General features: G+C 34.0%; 6 non-coding genes across 6 annotated transcripts; 4 read left to right on the top strand and 2 right to left on the bottom strand.

Annotated features, from left to right (window-relative positions):
* Window positions 1-2,457: 2,457 nt before the first annotated feature.
* Window positions 2,458-2,528, top strand: TRNAC-GCA (transfer RNA cysteine (anticodon GCA)). Its single transcript has one exon. It is a non-coding gene; the product is annotated as a tRNA-Cys (tRNA).
* Window positions 2,529-4,673: 2,145 nt separating this feature from the next.
* Window positions 4,674-4,747, bottom strand: TRNAD-GUC (transfer RNA aspartic acid (anticodon GUC)). Its single transcript has one exon. It is a non-coding gene; the product is annotated as a tRNA-Asp (tRNA).
* A 457-nt stretch (window positions 4,748-5,204) lies between these two features.
* TRNAY-GUA (transfer RNA tyrosine (anticodon GUA)) lies at window positions 5,205-5,288 on the bottom strand. Its single transcript has one exon. It is a non-coding gene; the product is annotated as a tRNA-Tyr (tRNA).
* Window positions 5,289-6,229: 941 nt separating this feature from the next.
* Window positions 6,230-6,301, top strand: TRNAT-GGU (transfer RNA threonine (anticodon GGU)). Its single transcript has one exon. It is a non-coding gene; the product is annotated as a tRNA-Thr (tRNA).
* A 5,043-nt stretch (window positions 6,302-11,344) lies between these two features.
* On the top strand, window positions 11,345-11,415 carry TRNAG-GCC (transfer RNA glycine (anticodon GCC)). Its single transcript has one exon. It is a non-coding gene; the product is annotated as a tRNA-Gly (tRNA).
* Window positions 11,416-19,639: 8,224 nt separating this feature from the next.
* TRNAS-GGA (transfer RNA serine (anticodon GGA)) lies at window positions 19,640-19,727 on the top strand. The gene has a single exon. It is a non-coding gene; the product is annotated as a tRNA-Ser (tRNA).
* The last annotated feature ends 273 nt before the right edge of the window (window positions 19,728-20,000 follow it).

Genomic DNA, 20,000 nt, shown 5'->3' with positions numbered 1-20,000 from the left:
TGCTAAAGAATTTCCTGTTGCTACCCTATAGTATTCATCTATATTTGGTGATAAATAAAGCATGCGTATTCTTTTTGATCTTTCGGATATTTCAAAAAATGGACTTTCTATGGCCCCCCAAATACCAATCCTCGCATGAATTGCTAGAGATCCAATAAGTCCAACATTGATTCCTTCAGACGTGTCAATTGGACAAATGCGTCCATAGTGACTAGGGTGGATATCTCGTATCCGAAAACTCGCAGTTCGCCCCGTCAATCCTCCAGGGCCCAAATAACTCAATTTTCTCCCATGAACTATTTCCGTCAATGGATTAGTTTGATCCAAAACTTGAGATAATGGGTGTAATCCAAAAAAAGATTCATAAGTCGTTGTTAATGGAGTTGAAGTCACCAAATTCTGAGGAGTCGGTATCAATTTATGTCTAATTGCTCCACATATAGTTCCTCTAACCATATTTTCTAAACGAACCAGGGCCAATCCAAATTGATCTTGTAATAGATCTGCTACAGAACGAATACGTTTATTTTTCAAATGATTTATATCGTCAAGTAGAGCCATTCCAAATTTCATGCCAATCAAATGATCCGCAGCTGTCAATATATCTCGCGGTAACAAAAATGTATTGTTCTGGGGTATATCAAGATTAAGCTTTTGGTTGATATTTCGTCGACCAATTTTTCCTAATTCACATCTTTGTTGAAAAAATTTTTTTTGTAATTCTTTCCATAAAGATTCAGAAAATACCGGATCTCCGCCAACACAAGCAAATTGTCGATAAAACTCCAAAATGGCATTTTCTTTTGACCCAATTTTTTTTTTATCCTTATCATTTAGGAAAGACACGAAAATTTCAGGATAACAAACATTTTCTAGAATTTCGCTTAAATTCGAACCCATAGCTGATGATAGAACTAGAATAGATATTTTCTGTTTCCTACTCACACGAGCCCATATCCTTGCTTTTTTATCAATCTCTAATTCTAATCTACCCCCCCAGTCTGATATTATAGTGCCAGTATAGACCGGAATTCCGTTAGGGTCCAATTCTGAACGGTAATAGATACCAGGACTTTGCAATATTTGATTGATTACTATTCTGTATATTCCATTTACTATAGAAGTTCCCAGAGAATTCATTAGAGGAATATTTCCAACAAAAATAGTTTGTTTTTGTATATCTCTACTACTTTTCCAAATTAATCCCGCGGATATATATAATTCAGCAGAATATGTAAGTGATTCATATACAGCATCTTTTTCGTTTATCAAGGGTTCTAATAATTGATATGTTTCGGCAAATAATTGAAATTCAATTTCTTGATCTGTATCCTCAATTTTTGGAAACTTAAAAAGCCCTTCTGTTAAGCCCCGATCAATGAACCTACAAAACCCTTCAAATTGTATCTGATTCAATCCAGGTAGTGTAGACATTTCTTCATTTTCACTCCCAAGCATTTTCAATTTCCCCGTGAATTTTATCGAAAAATATTCCACGATTTGCTGTCATGCTTCATCAAATCACATGAATCCATTTAGCAATATTGGAATTTCTATTCTTTATACTGAATTACATGAAATCTTACCTAATCCCGTGTATCAAATATTTCTTAGTGTATGAAATACCTATTATGAAAAGAGAAAGAAATATTAGAATTTGATACTCAACTTCGAAGGAATTTGCAACAAAACAAACAGATAGAATCGAAAGTCTAATCTAAAAAAGGATTGGAAATTTCTACGGGCATTTCAATATTTTTTTTAGGAATCTAAAAAAATGCATTTCATTTCTATCATTATTATGATATTACATATTCAAATTCAATTGGATACAAAAAAAAATCCATTCGAAATTGTCAAGAAAAGATATATTTTGAAGTGAAGTATTTTGGAGAGAATTGGGGAGAATATGATTAGAGTATGTTATGTGTAATGTAATAAGGCTTGTATTTTTGAAACATGCATATATTTAACTGCAGCTATAGATCTGTCTCTAACTTTATTGCAGTCATATTTGTTCAGGATAACAAACACATAACATGTTGTGTGAATTTTTACAAATTTTCTATTGAAAATTGTAAAAAAAGAATAAGCACGATAATTTCTTGAAAATACCGTATAGTATTGGTATTCTATATCTATATAGATATGGATAAGATACTCGATTAGATAATATCTGTGTAACAGATCAAATTGATATTCTAGGGTTTACATATATTGAAAGTTGCTGTTATAATTAGAATGAACAAAGTTAAAAAAAAAAGCAATATTGATTGGTTATGTATCAATTTTTATTTTCTGATCTCATTAAGAAAAAAAAATTTCTATTCAAATATTCAAGAATAATTCATAAAAGAATAGTTAACGGTTGCGATTTGTCTCAAGATTGTTTTTCAATTTTTCAATAGAAAGAAAAGGGGGGAGTATTCTCAAAAACTTCATATCTATATTTTTATTGGCGGCATGGCCGAGTGGTAAGGCGGGGGACTGCAAATCCTTTTTCCCCAGTTCAAATCCGGGTGTCGCCTGATCGATAAGAAACTGTAAATGAAAGATTATATTACGTTTTTTTAGAAAACTTTTTTTCCAACAGAAGCAAGCGAGGGAAAAGGAGTCTTGAGAATTGCGTTTGATTCGAAATTATAAGCATCAGTAGCTTAAAAAATGTTGTAAATATTTTTGTCTCGAATTCAAGGAAAGATTCTAGTAGTGAAAAGGAATCCATAAATTTAGAAATGATAGTTCGTTCACTACACAACTATTGTAGTGTCTGTCTCCTGACTGGGTCTTTTATTAGATTGGATTAAGAATAAGTCGGATAGGAAAGTCCATTTTTAGGTAGAGAAAAGGCAGAAGAAAAACCTTCTATACAGACTAATTTAAAGTTTATGAGTGCTTCCACATTTTATCAATATTATTTATTTAGATCAATTCTATTTAATAGCTTTAATTTAGCTAATTCGCTTTCGTAATATTCAAAAAAAGTATTCTTTAGATTTTCATATTCTATATTCTAATAAAATTAAAAAGTTTTGATTCTAAAATCGAATAGAAAAGAAAAAAAGTTTTTTTAATTATTTTAGAGAACGAATTGGGAGACATTTAAGGGACTATTTCAAATAGAAAGAAGAGTATAAGTATGCAAATGAATCTGTCTTGATTCTTTTTTTATGAAATCCTTAAGGAAATGATAAAAGAGAAATCTTAATATTCCCACCTGGTAGTAACATTCATTGACTTATAACTTCCTATAATTTTTTTATGTTTAATGTTTTATGATTTTACTAAAAATAATCAAAAAAAACTTTTTAGATGTTCTAATAACTAATAAATAGAATGAATTCTTGTTTTTCGTGAATGATGTTAGCCCAGAATCCTTTTTTTGACTCTGTAATAGCAATTCCACTATTATAGTATAGTATTTTTAGCGAATAATACAAAAAAAAGAATAGAATAAAAAATTTGAAAAAATAATGAAATAGTTCCTTCATATTTATAGAGATAGGAGACAAAATTTACATGGATATAGTAAGTATTGCTTGGGCTGCTTTAATGGTAGTTTTTTCATTTTCCCTTTCCCTCGTAGTATGGGGAAGAAGTGGGCTATAGGGATACTAAAAATTGAGTTAAGGGATCCAAGTAACCTTGTTGATTTCTACCTGAATTTTTGAATTTCGAAACTATTGAATGAAAATATTTCATTTAAACTAATACTAATTAATTGAGTTCAAATAGAAAATCTATCTTGATTCTATTATATTTTAGTAGTGTAATGTATTCTATGTATCTTATAGGAATTGAAAATACTCTTTCAATCAAACAAATATTTTCATTATTCCCATATTCCTATTTTGAGAAAAACAAGGGAATCAAAAAGAAGAAGAAATGGATTCCTATTCCAATCAAATTTTTCTTAAAATTTCTATTTCGATGAACTGACGCTTAACCTGGTTATATAGATATATATATATATGGAAAATGGCGGACCGTGTAATAACCATTCCTGTTTTTTTACCCCCTTTTTTTCCTAAGATACCGGAATTGTTTGTAAAAAGAATCTGAAAAAAAAAATTGGACGCAATTCTCAGATAGTAGAAATCAAATTGATTTCTACTATCTGGATTACGCTGATTGTACGATCATTTTTTTAAATCATTCATAAAAATGAAGAAATCATATTTCAGTGAAATTAGTCACTTTTACTTACCGTTTTTACATAAATTATAAGTAAAAAAGCAGTAGGAACTAGAATAAACAGTGCAGTAGCAATAAATGCGAGAATATTTACTTCCATAATCTTTATTATGTTCTATTTCTCTTAAATTTCTAAAAAAAAAATTCGGGATTTAATCCCATAGAAATGTTCAATCTTTCAACAATGGTATAAATTGGATTTCAATGATATCAAATCGGATCAATATCATGAATCACAAAATCTGAGCTATCAAATCAACTCATGAAATAGTATAACATAGGAAGATCTTTTATCCATACTAAATAAAACAAAAAAACATTTATTCTTGATGAAAGTCCAAAATCCCTTTCCTTCCTTTTTCGGCGAAACAAATGAAAAAGCAGGGGGGGGCCCCAAATAAAATTTTGTTTATCAATTTGATTCCCTACAAATACACAAAAAAGGAATTTATTTTTTATTTTTTTGGATTTATATCCAACGGGATTGACGGGGCTCGAACCCGCAGCTTCCGCCTTGACAGGGCGGTGCTCTGACCAATTGAACTACAATCCCAGGGAAAGGGGTGTACTGTATAAATATTTTTACGGACCGTTTCTGTCAAACCTTTTCTTTTTCTATTTCGGATTCGAACCTTTTTGTTGTAAATGAAAAAAGCGCATTTTTTTATATATTGATATGTATATCGATATCCACTTTAGTGAGATCGACACAAATTACTCGTAATCCGTTTCTTATTCTTATTCTATTAACAAATCGATTGAAAATTGAATCAATGAAAAAAAAATATTTTTTTTTTCAATTTTTCCTTATATTTTCTACTTACAGATCTTGACATGAATACCGATTATTAACAAGATTTTGAATTTGTGGAAAGAAATATGGAATACAGAAAAAAAAGAAATAACCTTAGATATGTTTAATATTTTGATTCTTCCGTATCATAGCACATCAGTCATTTCCAGAGAACTATAAATGGGTTATAGAATTTCATAGTGGATCGGCAAATTCTTGGGCCGAGCTGGATTTGAACCAGCGTAGACATATTGCCAACGAATTTACAGTCCGTCCCCATTAACCGCTCGGGCATCGACCCAGCACAATAGGAAGAATACATTTCAGTTTTTATTGAAAATTTTTGATCAACTTCCTTTCGTAACACCCTACCCCCAGGGGAAGTCGAATCCCCGCTGCCTCCTTGAAAGAGAGATGTCCTGAACCACTAGACGATGGGGGCATACTTGCCCGACCGCCATTATACTACGTTCATAGTATGAACAGTTTTTTGCAATTGTCAATATAATGATATGATTCGATAAAAAAAAATATTTTTCGTTCTTTCATAATTCCATAGAAATTTTTTATTAATCATTTATATTTCTAAATTTTTTTATTCCAGTCATAATAAGAAAAAAAAAGAAGTAATGTTCCAATAAAGAGAAAATTCTTCACAGGAATGATTCGTTTGTTGCAAAGGACGAGAGGTTAAAACTTCATTTCTATCATTTATTACTAATACTAAGATTCGATAGGTAGATTTATATCTAATACTAAGAAAAAAAACTTTGGAAAATAGAATTTTTCAATAAAAAAATAAAAATTTGGTTTAGGGACAGAACATATTGAATCCATTTTATCAATGATTCGATTTTATCAATGTTTCGATGAAATATTTTATTTTGTGAGTACATTTATGTATCAATAAAAAGAATTTAGTGTTATGATTAGAATGACTTCAAGAATCCATTTTGAAATAATATATTTGATATGGATCAAATCCAATCTTAATCAATTCTTTTTTTTAACTATATTCTATTCACTAGGTAAATCCAATTTTTTGTTCTTTGATGAGTCATTATACAAATAATAGATATTGATGTACATGTATTCTAATCCCATTTATATCATTTAATTTATATAATTTATATAAATTTATAGAAATAATTTATATAAATTTATAGAATAAGTATACACAGTAACAAATATATGTACTAGTCATGCTAGTTCCTTATTTAGAAATTGAAAGAAAGAAAAAGGGCCCTTTTAACTCAGTGGTAGAGTAACGCCATGGTAAGGCGTAAGTCATCGGTTCAAATCCGATAAGGGGCTTTTTACTTTTTTTTTCAAAAGCAATAGTCTTTCTATTTGAAGGAAGAATAAAAAGATTCTTGATATTTTGAAAAAGTTTCTATTTGTAATAAAAAAGAAAAAGTGTAAAATTCAATAATGGAAAAATAAAAAAAAGTAAGTGGACCTAACCCGTTGAATTATATTTATATCTACTATTCTGATATTCAAATTTGATAAAGATTCAATTCGAACAATTTTTTTTCTTTTTAAGACTTTTTTCGTTTAGACTCCCTAAGAATCTCTGAATATTTCCAATGAAATCTTCTTGTTTCTGAACTAAGAAAAAAGGTTATGCCTTTTCTTTACTCAGAAGGGCCTTAATACGAATTTCAAGTTCCACCAAACAAGTTTTTTTAAAATTAAAATGAAACATATTTTTTTCCATAAATTTCTATTATTTCTATAAGATTAGATAGAATCTTATAGAAATAATAGAAAAATACATTAAATTATGTCTTCACATATCAAATAGTTTCTTTTCATATCGATGTGTACGATATTTTTCCAGCAATTCATATATATGAGACAAAAACTTTCATTTACAGTTTTTTCTTTTTATTATAGTATTTATAAAAAAAAATGAAATACTAAAGAAAAAACTGTAAATGAAATAGAAATTTAGAAAACCTATGATCCTACAGTAGTTTCCTAGACAAAATAGAAGTCAATTCACAACCAAACTTCAAGAATAAGTTTCTTTGATGAAAGGAGAGAAATATGTCTGAAGATCCGCTAGGTATAAGAAGTGAAACAGGGGATCATTTGTTTCTTGAACAGTTCTGAAAAAAAAATTTCTATCGGATTTTGGAGTCATAGCAGATTTTATGATTGATGACTTGGAAGATTTTTAAGAATAGATAAGGAATAACCACATCGAGTTCATGGATTTGCCCTAGATATCAATAGACCCATAAATGATTTTTTATTCGAAACCGATTAGAAAACAAGGGAAAGTATACTTATATATTCTATATATATATAGAGAGAGAAATGAATAGAGATAAATGATCAAGGTCCGTCCCATCTCTGAAAATGCTCTATGAGGTGTTGGGAAATGGTTGAAGTAGTTGAATAGGAGGATCGCTATGACTATAGCTCTTGGTAAATTTACCAAAGATGAAAATGATTTATTTGATATTATGGATGACTGGTTGCGGAGGGACCGTTTCGTTTTTGTGGGTTGGTCCGGTCTATTACTCTTTCCTTGCGCCTATTTCGCCTTGGGGGGTTGGTTTACAGGTACGACCTTTGTAACTTCATGGTATACTCACGGCTTGGCAAGTTCTTATTTAGAAGGCTGCAACTTCTTAACCGCTGCAGTTTCCACTCCCGCTAATAGTTTAGCACACTCTTTGTTGTTACTGTGGGGTCCTGAAGCACAGGGAGATTTTACCCGTTGGTGTCAGTTAGGCGGTCTGTGGACTTTTGTTGCTCTCCACGGTGCTTTCGGATTAATAGGTTTCATGTTACGTCAATTTGAACTTGCTCGATCTGTTCAATTGCGACCTTATAATGCAATCGCATTCTCAGGTCCAATTGCTGTTTTTGTTTCTGTATTCCTTATTTATCCACTGGGTCAGTCTGGTTGGTTCTTTGCTCCAAGTTTTGGTGTAGCAGCTATATTTCGATTCATCCTCTTTTTCCAAGGATTTCATAATTGGACATTAAACCCATTTCATATGATGGGAGTTGCTGGTGTATTGGGCGCTGCACTACTATGCGCTATTCATGGTGCAACCGTAGAAAATACTTTATTTGAAGATGGTGATGGCGCAAATACATTCCGTGCTTTTAACCCAACCCAAGCTGAAGAAACTTATTCAATGGTTACTGCTAATCGCTTTTGGTCCCAAATCTTTGGGGTTGCTTTTTCCAATAAACGTTGGTTACATTTCTTTATGTTATTTGTACCAGTAACTGGTTTATGGATGAGTGCTCTTGGGGTAGTCGGTTTGGCCCTGAACCTACGTGCTTATGACTTCGTTTCTCAAGAAATCCGCGCAGCGGAAGATCCTGAATTTGAGACTTTCTACACAAAAAATATTCTCTTAAACGAAGGTATTCGTGCGTGGATGGCAGCTCAAGATCAGCCTCATGAAAACCTTATATTCCCTGAGGAGGTTCTACCACGTGGAAACGCTCTTTAATGGAACTTTAGCTTTAACTGGTCGTGACCAGGAAACTACCGGTTTCGCTTGGTGGGCCGGGAATGCCCGACTTATCAATTTATCTGGTAAACTATTAGGGGCCCATGTAGCCCATGCTGGATTAATAGTATTCTGGGCCGGAGCAATGAACCTTTTTGAAGTGGCTCATTTCGTACCCGAGAAGCCCATGTATGAACAAGGTTTAATTTTGCTTCCCCACCTAGCTACTCTAGGTTGGGGAGTAGGTCCTGGGGGGGAAGTTATAGACACTTTTCCATACTTTGTGTCTGGAGTACTTCACTTAATTTCCTCTGCAGTATTGGGCTTTGGCGGTATTTATCATGCACTTCTGGGACCTGAGACTCTTGAAGAATCTTTTCCGTTCTTCGGTTATGTATGGAAAGATAGAAATAAAATGACTACAATTTTGGGTATTCACTTAATCTTGTTAGGTATAGGTGCTTTTCTTCTAGTATTCAAGGCTCTTTATTTTGGAGGTATATATGATACATGGGCTCCGGGGGGGGGAGATGTAAGAAAAATAACCAATTTGACCCTTAGTCCAAGTATTCTATTTGGATATTTATTAAAATCGCCTTTTGGGGGCGAAGGGTGGATTGTTAGTGTGGACGATTTGGAAGATATTATTGGAGGGCATGTATGGTTGGGTTCCATTTGTATACTTGGTGGAATCTGGCATATCTTAACCAAACCCTTTGCATGGGCTCGGCGTGCACTTGTATGGTCTGGAGAAGCTTACTTATCTTATAGTTTAGGTGCTTTATCTGTTTTTGGTTTTATTGCTTGTTGCTTTGTCTGGTTTAATAATACCGCTTATCCTAGTGAGTTTTATGGGCCCACTGGTCCAGAAGCTTCTCAAGCTCAAGCATTTACTTTTCTAGTTAGAGACCAACGTCTTGGGGCTAATGTAGGATCTGCTCAAGGACCTACAGGTTTAGGTAAATATCTAATGCGTTCCCCGACTGGAGAAGTTATTTTTGGCGGAGAAACTATGCGTTTTTGGGATTTGCGTGCTCCTTGGTTAGAACCTCTAAGGGGTCCTAATGGTTTAGACTTGAGTAGACTGAAAAAAGATATACAGCCTTGGCAAGAACGTCGTTCTGCGGAATATATGACTCATGCTCCTTTAGGTTCATTAAATTCCGTGGGTGGCGTAGCTACAGAGATTAATGCAGTCAATTATGTTTCTCCTAGAAGTTGGTTAGCTACTTCTCATTTTGTTCTAGGATTCTTTCTATTTGTAGGCCATTTATGGCACGCGGGAAGAGCTCGCGCAGCTGCCGCAGGATTTGAAAAAGGAATTGATCGCGATTTTGAACCTGTTCTTTCCATGACTCCTCTTAATTGAGACGTGAGATCCAATGAAGTAGAAATCCCTTTTTTTTACTATAAATATTTGGTTGAGTAGAGCGAGTCGTAAAGAAGAATTTATTTTCCTATTTTCTTAGTTTCTATCGAATCTTTTTTTCGGGATGTTGAGGATATATAGCCCAGTCCGAAAAAAAGATTCGATAGAAACTAAGAAAATAAACAAATCTATTCATCGAGAAAAAGGAGAGAGAGGGATTCGAACCCTCGATAATTCTTTGTTTCAAACTATACCGGTTTTCAAGACCGGGGCTATCAACCACTCAGCCATCTCTCCAAAAGCTAATATATATATTTTTTTATCTTTATTCCACTGAGTAGACCATGAGTATTTGAATTGATACCCTTTTATCGACCCATAGGAAAGATATTCAATGTGAATTTATTGGTTTAGTTTTCTATCGGTATGTATATAGGTACAAAATCCAGCATGCCTTTTTGTGAAGTAAAAAAACTATCCTCGATCCAAGCCTCAAAAGGGTTGATAATAAACAAAATCAATGAATTCATGATAAAACCCTTCTGCGTTTTTCCATTTACAAATTTTTTTTTCAATGAATATTAAGAAAGGCATCCAGGGGTTGAGGGATCAAATGGTAAAGTTCTTTTGTTGGTAAATTGGAGGATTAGAAACATGACTATTGCTTTCCAATTAGCTGTTTTTGCATTAATTGCTATTTCATTTATTTTATTGATTAGTGTACCTGTTGTATTTGCTTCTCCTGAAGGTTGGTCAAATAACAAAAATGTTCTATTTTCCGGTACATCATTATGGATTGGATTAGTGTTTCTAGTGGGTATTCTTAATTCTCTCATTTCTTGAAGTTCTTTTTATTCTAGATTAAAAATGAAATGACCCCTCCCTCAGAATTCTTTCGGATTGTCAGCCATAAAGGGAATAGATCAGTTCCTAAAAAAAAAAAAGAAAACTATAACACATTACATTCTAAGGGGGAGTAAACTTCTTCTATTGGAAAAATCTTATATCTTATACTTATATGGTGGTACATTGTGAAACTAAAAGAAATAAAATAGAAAAAATGAACTATAAAAATTTGAATTTCATTTGAATATTCTATTCATATTAATATGATATGAATAGAATATTCAAATGAAATACTATAAATCTATTTATACGTCGTCTAGTATTTAATAATATAGAATATCTATCTGTATCTCTATATAGATAAATATAATTTTTTATTAATAGGAACTTACTTTTTTAAGAAAAAAGTAAATCAAAATATTCGATAGAATGATAATTTCAATTCAATTATATAGATATATAGAAAAAAACCATATATAATAATAGAAATGTAATAATAGAAATGGGAATTCTTGATAAAAATGAATAGTAATAGAAAATATTTTATTTGGGAGACAATATCTATTATCTAAATTTCTTTTTCATTATCCCTATATCCCTATATAGAATATCAGGCCCATCTCTGTATAAATAGAATCGCATATCAAGTACAATGAAAACGCGGATATAGTCGAATGGTAAAATTTCTCTTTGCCAAGGAGAAGACGCGGGTTCGATTCCCGCTATCCGCCCTATGTATTTAATAGTCATAGTATGAAAAATGCCATAGAATTTACTGCGTATAATGCCCTTCTTCTTGAAACCTTGTTTTTTTATCAAATTCAAAAAGTTGCGGAGACGGGATTTGAACCCGTAACCTCAAGGTTATGAGCCTTGCGAGCTACCACAGTTGCTCTACTCCGCGATAAAGAAAAGAATTGATAACTAATGAACAAAAACAAAGATGGAATGCGTCCCTTTACCATATCTATATAAATAGAATAAACCATTTATACATAACGGTAAAGGGACCCTCCTATGATCGCTGATAATAAAATGAAAAAAATGAAGATAATTGGAAATCCTTACCAACTGGATCTTGTTGCACCCGGCAAGAAACATGCATGAACCATTTCCCGAAGTATGTGTCCAGATAATCCAAAGTCTCGATAATTAGCTCTCGGTCTTCCGGTCGAAAAACAACGTCGATGAAGACGTATAGGTGCACTATTACGCGGTAGTGATTCTAATTTTCCATGAATTTCCCATTTCTCACTTAACGACGGAACTTTGCTTATTTCTTTTTTTGAGGATCGGCGAATCAAATGATATTTCTGTTCCAATTTTTGTCTCTTCTTTTCCCTCTGAATAACACTTTTCCTTGCCATAATGGTTAATTTGCTATTAGCATCAATGATAGAAGTCGGATCCTAGATGTATAAGTGGCTTCTCTTCCCTATAGAAGGAAATGAGATTCTTGCCAGATATATATAATAAAGAATTCAATTAACCGAATTTGCCCGATGTAGAGGCAATTAAGAAGGCTGCATAAGTAAATATATAACCTACGGAAAAGTGGGCTAGTCCAACCAATCTTGCTTGCACAATGGAAAGAGCCACTGGTTTATCTCTCCATCGAATCAAATTAGCCAAAGGTGTACGTTCATGAGCCCATGCCAAAGTTTCAATCAATTCCTGCCAATATCCGCGCCAAGAAATTAAGAACATAAATCCAGTAGCCCAAACAAGATGTCCAAACAAGAACATCCATGCCCAGACTGATAAACTATTCATACCAAAAGGGTTATATCCATTGATAAGTTGTGAAGAGTTCAACCATAGATAATCTCTTAACCATCCCATCAAATAGGTAGAAGATTCATTAAACTGTGAAATATTACCCTGCCATAGTGTAATGTGTTTCCAATGCCAATAAAAAGTAACCCATCCAATGGTATTTAACATCCAGAAACTGCCAAATAAAATGCGTCCCAAGCGGAAATATCACAAGTTCCGCCTCGTCCCGGGCCATCACAAGGAAAACTATAACCAAAATCTTTTTTATCAGGCATTAACTTAGAACCACGCGCATCCAAAGCACCTTTTACTAAAATCAAAGTAGTTGTATGTAAACCAAGAGCAATAGCATGATGAACCAAGAAGTCTCCAGGCCCTATTGTTAAGAATAGAGAATTACTATTCTCATTTACAGCGTTTAACCAACCAGGCAACCATATGCTTCGTCCCGCATTGAACGCCGGACTGTTCGTTGAAGATAAAAGTATATCGAACCCATAGGAAGTTTTACCATGAGCAGATTGTATCCATTGGGCAAATATAGGTTCAATCAAAATTTGTTTCTCCGGAGTACCAAAAGCAAGCATGACATCGTTATGGACATAAAGTCCCAGAGTATGGAACCCCAGAAAGAGGCTAGCCCAACTTAAGTGGGATATGATAGCTTCTTTATGGTCTAACATTCTTGCCAAGACATTATCTTGATTCTGCTCTGGATTATAATCTCTAATAAAAAAGATAGCTCCATGAGCAAAAGCCCCTGTCATAATGAAGCCTGCTATATATTGATGATGAGTATATAAGGCAGCTTGAGTAGTAAAGTCTTGCGCTATAAACGCATAAGCAGGTAAAGAGTACATGTGTTGTGCTACCAAGGAAGTAATAACCCCTAAAGAGGCTAGAGCAAGACCTAATTGAAAATGAATTGAATTATTGATTGTATCATAAAGACCCTTATGCCCACGCCCCAATCTACCCCCCGGAGGAGTATGTGCTTCTAAAAGATCTTTAATACTGTGACCAATCCCGAAATTAGTTCTATACATATGGCCAGCAACTAGAAAAATAAACGCAATAGCCAAATGATGGTGTGCAATATCAGTTAACCATAAACTTTGAGTTTGCGGATGAAATCCTCCGAGAAGTGTTAGAATAGCAGTTCCTGCTCCTTGAGGGGTACCAAATATATGATTATTGGAATCTGGGTTTTGAGCATAAAGATTCCACTGACCTGTAAAAAATGGACCTAATCCCTCGGGGTGCGGCAAGATATCTAATAAATTGTTCCATCGAACGGATTCCCCCCTGGACCCCGGAATAGCAACATGAACTAAATGCCCTGTCCAAGCCAAGGAACTTACTCCGAATAGTCCTGACAAATGATGATTGAGGCGGGATTCGGCATTTTTAAACCACGAAACACTCGGTTTCCATTTTGGTTGTAGGTGTAACCAACCTGCTATTAAAGATATAATAGAAAGTATTAATAGAAAAATAGCTCCAGTATAAAGATCCCCATTAGTACGTAAACCGATTGTATACCACCACTGATAAACACCAGAATAGGCTATATTAACAGGACCTAGAGCACCCCCTCGAGTAAAAGCTTCTACAGCTGGTTGACCAAAATGAGGATCCCAAATTGCATGAGCAATAGGTCTTACATGTAAAGGATCCTGTACCCATGTCTCAAAATTACCTTGCCAAGCTACATGAAAGAGATTCCCGGAAGTCCACAGAAAAATGATTGCTAATTGCCCGAAATGAGAAGCAAAAATATTCTGATAAAGACGTTCCTCAGTAATATCATCATGACTTTCGAAGTCATGTGCGGTAGCAATACCAAACCAAATACGACGAGTAGTGGGGGTCTTGAGCTAAGCCTTGACTAAAGCTTGGAAATCTTAATGCCATAATGATTTTCAAATCCTCCTAGCTATTATCCTACTGCAATAATTCTTGCTAAGAAGAATGCCCATGTTGTGGCAATTCCACCTAGAAGGTAATGTGTTACTCCTACAGCACGTCCTTGTACAATGCTCAAGGCTCTGGGCTGAGTAGCAGGAGCAACTTTTAATTTATTATGAGCCCAAACAATGGATTCAATAAGTTCTTGCCAATAACCACGCCCGCTGAATAGAAACATTAAACTAAAAGCCCATACAAAATGTGCACCCAAGAAAAAAAGACCATATGCAGATAATGAAGAACCATAAGACTGAATTACCTGGGATGCCTGCGCCCATAAGAAATCACGAAGCCACCCATTAATGGTAATGGAACTCTGCGCAAAATTTCCTCCTGTGATATGAGTTACTATCCCTTGATCACTTATACTACCCCAAACATCTGACTGCATTTTCCAACTGAAATGGAATATAACTACGGAAATTGAATTGTACATCCAAAATAGTCCTAAGAAGACATGATCCCAAGCGGATACTTGGCATGTCCCCCCTCTTCCAGGTCCATCACAAGGGAAACGAAAACCTAGATTTGCTTTATCCGGTATCAATCGTGAACTACGAGCAAATAGAACACCCTTTAAGAGTATCAATACTGTTACATGAATTGTAAATGCATGAATATGATGGACCAAAAAATCCGCAGTTCCTAAAGGAATAGGTAACAAAGCAACTTTACCGCCCACTGCTACTAAATTTTCACCTCCCCAAGTCAAACTGGTACTTGTTGCTGCACCTGGGGCTGTTGTGCCAGGTGCTAAAGCGTGGGTATTTTGTATCCATTGAGCAAAGATCGGCTGTAATTGTATAGCAGTATCTGAAAACATATCTTGAGGGCGCCCTAATGCGCTCATGGTATCATTATGAATATACAAACCAAAACTGTGAAAACCTAAAAAGATACATACCCAGTTAAGATGTGATATGATTGAATCACGATGTCTAAGGACACGATCTAATAGATCGTTGTATCGAATAGTCGGATCATAATCTCTTACCATAAAAATCGCTGCATGCGCAGCAGCACCGACTATGAGAAATCCACCAATCCACATGTGATGTGTAAACAATGACAGTTGTGTACCATAGTCAGTAGCTAGGTATGGATAAGGAGGCATAGAATACATATGGTGAGCTACAACAATGGTCAAAGAGCCTAACATAGCTAGATTAATAGATAATTGAGCATGCCATGACGTTGTTAGAATCTCATATATACCTTTATGACCCTGGCCTGTAAATGGACCTTTATGTGCCTCTAAAATGTCTTTTATATTGTGACCAATACCCCAGTTGGTCCTATACATGTGACCCGCTATCAAGAAAAGAATTGCAATAGCTAAATGATGGTGTATAATATCGGTCAGCCATAAACCTCCAGTTACTGGATCTAATCCTCCACGAAAAGTAAGAAATTCTCCGTATTTTGACCAATTCAAGGTAAAAAATGGGGTTGCTCCCTCGGAAAAACTCGGATAAAGTTGAGCCAAAAGATCCCGATTTAGGATAAATTCATGAGGAAGTGGTATCTCTTTGGGATCTACTGCAGCATTTAGAAATTGGTTAATCGGTAAAGATACATGTATTTGATGTCCTGCCCAAGAAAGAGACCCCAACCCTAGGAGCCCTGTCAAATGGTGATTCAACATAGATTCTACATCTTGGAACCAAGCCAATTTTGGAGCAGCTTTGTGATAATGAAACCAACCAGCAAAAAGCATTAAGGCTGCAAAGACCAATGCACCAATTGCAGTACAATAGAGTTGTAATTCATTAGTTATTCCAGATGCTCTCCAAATCTGAAAAAAACCAGAGGTTATTTGTATTCCTCGGAACCCCCCCCCTACATCACCATTCAATATTTCTTGACCCACTATTGGCCAAACCACCTGAGCACTAGGCCTAATGTGAGTAGGATCACTTAACCATGCCTCATAATTGGAAAAACGAGCACCATGAAAATACATGCCACTCAGCCAAAGAAAGATGATAGAGAGTTGGCCAAAATGCGCACTAAAAACTTTTCGGGAAATCTCCTCTAAATCATTAGTATGGCTATCAAAATCATGAGCGTCAGCATGTAGGTTCCAGATCCAAGTAGTAGTATCTGGTCCCTTAGCTATTGTTCTTGAGAAATGACCAGGTTTTGCCCATTCCTCAAAAGAAGTTTTTATAGGATCCCTATCTACCAAAATTTTAACTTCTGGTTCCGGTGAACGAATAATCATTGAGTCCTCCTCTTTCCAGACAACACATACAAAGAGACCTGCCAACATAAAACAGAATTAGTGAACTTATTAGAGATGTTTCTATTGAGTTTTGTTCTCTCCTATCTCTCATGTATTGGATATCTTAGTAAATTTCATTTCTTTAGTTTTTCACTAGAACAATTATGATCTCGAAGTCAATTCGGGGCAAGTGTTCGAATCTATTATGACATAAGAGTGAGGCGCTCAACGGACCTATTTTAATCTTCTAAGACCTTTTTGGGAACTCTGAATGGAAGTTCAATAATTTTTCGTGCAGCCTAATCAAATGTATTCAGATTTTATTCTAATTCTATTCCTTAGATTTTATTTTTTTTTTTAGATAAAGTATAAGTATGTACTCTATTTCAAATTGAGCAGGCATTAGCATTCATTATTAGGCAATATACCTATATTTTATTTCTTTTTTTGAAGGTCTCTTTTCTTAATTTGATTGAATATTAGTTTAAATAACAGAAAAAAGGAGAAAATTATCTACTGTATCCACATCTCGTTTATTTCTATGAAATACTAGACAAAATCGAACAAAATTAGAAGGGATATATTTAAATTATGTGATTGGTCGTTCCTATAGAAATGATTTTTGAATTTGATAGGGACAAGAAACAAGAATTTATAACAATATATATTTATCTATCTATATCTTTATATAGATAGATAAATATATAAGAAAAAAAAGAAACAGAGTGTTCTTATTCAAAACGCCCTGTGATCTTCAACCAATTCTGTGCTGCAATATAATTACCGGGGGTGAGAGCTATAGCTTGTTTCCAATATTCAGCGGCTTGATTAAACCAAGACTCCGCAACTTCTGAGTCTCCCTGCCGAATGGCCTGTTCTCCTCGGTCGAAATAGGTGAGTCAATTCCTTTCCTTAGAACCGTACTTGAGAATTTCCTGACTCATACGGCTCAGTAGTCAATTCTTTTTTTGTTCTATTATCTTGAAGTTAACTAAAAGAAAAAAAGAAATTATTAATATGAGTTTCAAACTTTCATTTTTACTAATAAATAAAGAATTTCAAAGAATTTCATCTTTTTTTTTAGTTTTATCTTTTCTCCTACCTTCAGAAAAGGGAATCAAGCATTGGCATTAACGCCCTAATTCTAATTTTCTGAAAGGTAACTATCTCGATTTTATATATCATATACAAAAATATATGATAGATTCATTTCTATAGAATCTTGGTAAAAGTTTTTTCTTTCTTATCTTATAAGTTCTTATAAGTAAAGAGAAAATACTTTCTATCTTTGGGATTTGATACTACACCGCTGCTCAAAATACCAGGGGATCCTTTTTATTACATAAGTGGATTCCTGACTTCTTTATTTATCATGAGATAAGGAAGCAGTTTTTATTATATCGATTGAAAACCGTGTTAATTGATCCTTACGATGCTTCCTTTATCAATTAGATCTTTTATCCATAGAAAAAGAGGGTATCTAGACATATCGATTTCTTCATATTTTTACTTCTATGAAGTTTCTTTGCTACAGCTGATAAAAATCGTTGTTTTGAACGATATATATATGTAGAAAGCCTTTCTTATTTATAATTATTTATATTTCTATATTTCTTATATTAAAATTTGTGGATTTGCTTGTTCTTTTCTTTTTTCTTTCTATAGTGGAGATAGTCGCACGTAATGACAGATCACGGCCATATTATTAAAAGCTTGGGGTAAAAATGGGTTTCGTTCGAGCGCCCGAAAATAATATTCCAAAGCTTTAGTATGTTCTCCGTTACTTGTGTGAATAAGGCCTATGTTATAAAGTATATAACTTCGATCATAGGGATCAATTTCCAGTCGCATAGCCTCATAATAATTCTGTAAAGCTTCTGCATAATTTCCTTCAGATTGAGCTGACATCCGTTACGGTCGTCATTCGGTTCAAAGAATCTCCGCTCCAGAACTGTACGTGAGATTTTCATCTCATACGGCTCCCCCCTTATGTGTGTAATGAGAAAAATCCATCAAATCAAAAAATATTCCAGTATTCTCATTCTCAACTGAACAGAGCTAGTGTTTTTACAATAAATCTCTAGCCAACCTTCCTGTCAAAAATTATTTCTTAACATTAAGTATGTAGGTACTTGATAAAAAAAAATAAGAACTTCAACAATTTCTTTGTCCTCTACGCTGCTTAATTTCCTGGAATTAGTCACCTCAATAATCTTCGATGGTTCTATGGGTATCCAAAATATGAACGAGATGGATATTTATTGTCCCAACCATTCCTGTTAGTCCCAATCTCGATAAGCCATGGATATAGATAGATACAAAGTTTTCGTGTCCTTGATTCCCAAGCGTAGTGCTTCTTTCCCAATGTTGCCTATCAGTACTAGTAATTTGGGGTTGACCTAACCCCATAAGTATAGGTATAACCTTTCGCTTAATACTAGAAACCTAAAATTCAAGCATATAAGGCTTCATTAATCGAGGATACACGACAGAAGGAATTAATCCTTTTATTTACAAATTTCACCTTCAACACGCGTGGGGTTTTTCCATTCCATTTTTTTTTGACCGAAATCGGTCAAAAAAAATGGAATCAAATCACACCATCTCTGTAATAAGTGAATGCCCTTTTTTCTCCTGAAGTTGTCGGAATTATTCGTAATAAGATATTGGCTACAATTGAAAAGGTCTTATCTATAAAATTTTCATTTATCCGAGATCTAGGCATAGGTAGAAATCCATTCTATAATTTAATTAATCATGGTGTGAGAAATCAATCCCACAAATAAAGGAATTGTATAATTATAATACAGTGCGAAATAACGTAAAAATGAACTCATCAATCAAATTTGTTTATCCTAAGACCTTGTAGGAGGTTTTTTTTTAATTTTACTTTGTATTTTTATAGTTTGAATAGGTTTTATGCATTTATGAAAAATAGGATTGATTCACTATTCAACATTCAACCGGTTTCTGGGCATCATTATATAGGAGAGATGGCCGAGTGGTTCAAGGCGTAGCATTGGAACTGCTATGTAGGCTTTTTGTTTACCGGGGGTTCGAATCCCTCTCTTTCCGAATCTTTACCAAATTCATCAATATTACTCATCCCAATGCATACCATTATTTCATATTTCAAATTTGTTTGTTGATATGGACAACTTTATATTCCTCATTTTTCGGTAATACAAAAAATAGTGGATAACGGGTGGGCAAGGAATAAAAATTTTCGCATATCCATGTCTATGATATATGAATAGCAGAAAATCCTTGTAAAAAAAACTCTTGTTATTTTAGTTAAGTTTAAGTTTGACGAGAATAATATTCTACAACCAGTAATTCATTTATTTT

This window comes from Vigna unguiculata, unplaced genomic scaffold (assembly GCF_037176805.1).
Source record: "Vigna unguiculata cultivar grain cowpea cultivar isolate G323 ecotype 2 unplaced genomic scaffold, ASM3717680v1 ptg000327l, whole genome shotgun sequence".
Lineage (NCBI taxonomy): Eukaryota > Viridiplantae > Streptophyta > Magnoliopsida > Fabales > Fabaceae > Vigna > Vigna unguiculata.
The sequence above is the reverse complement of the archived record's forward strand: the minus strand, read 5'-3'. Positions and strand labels throughout refer to the sequence as shown.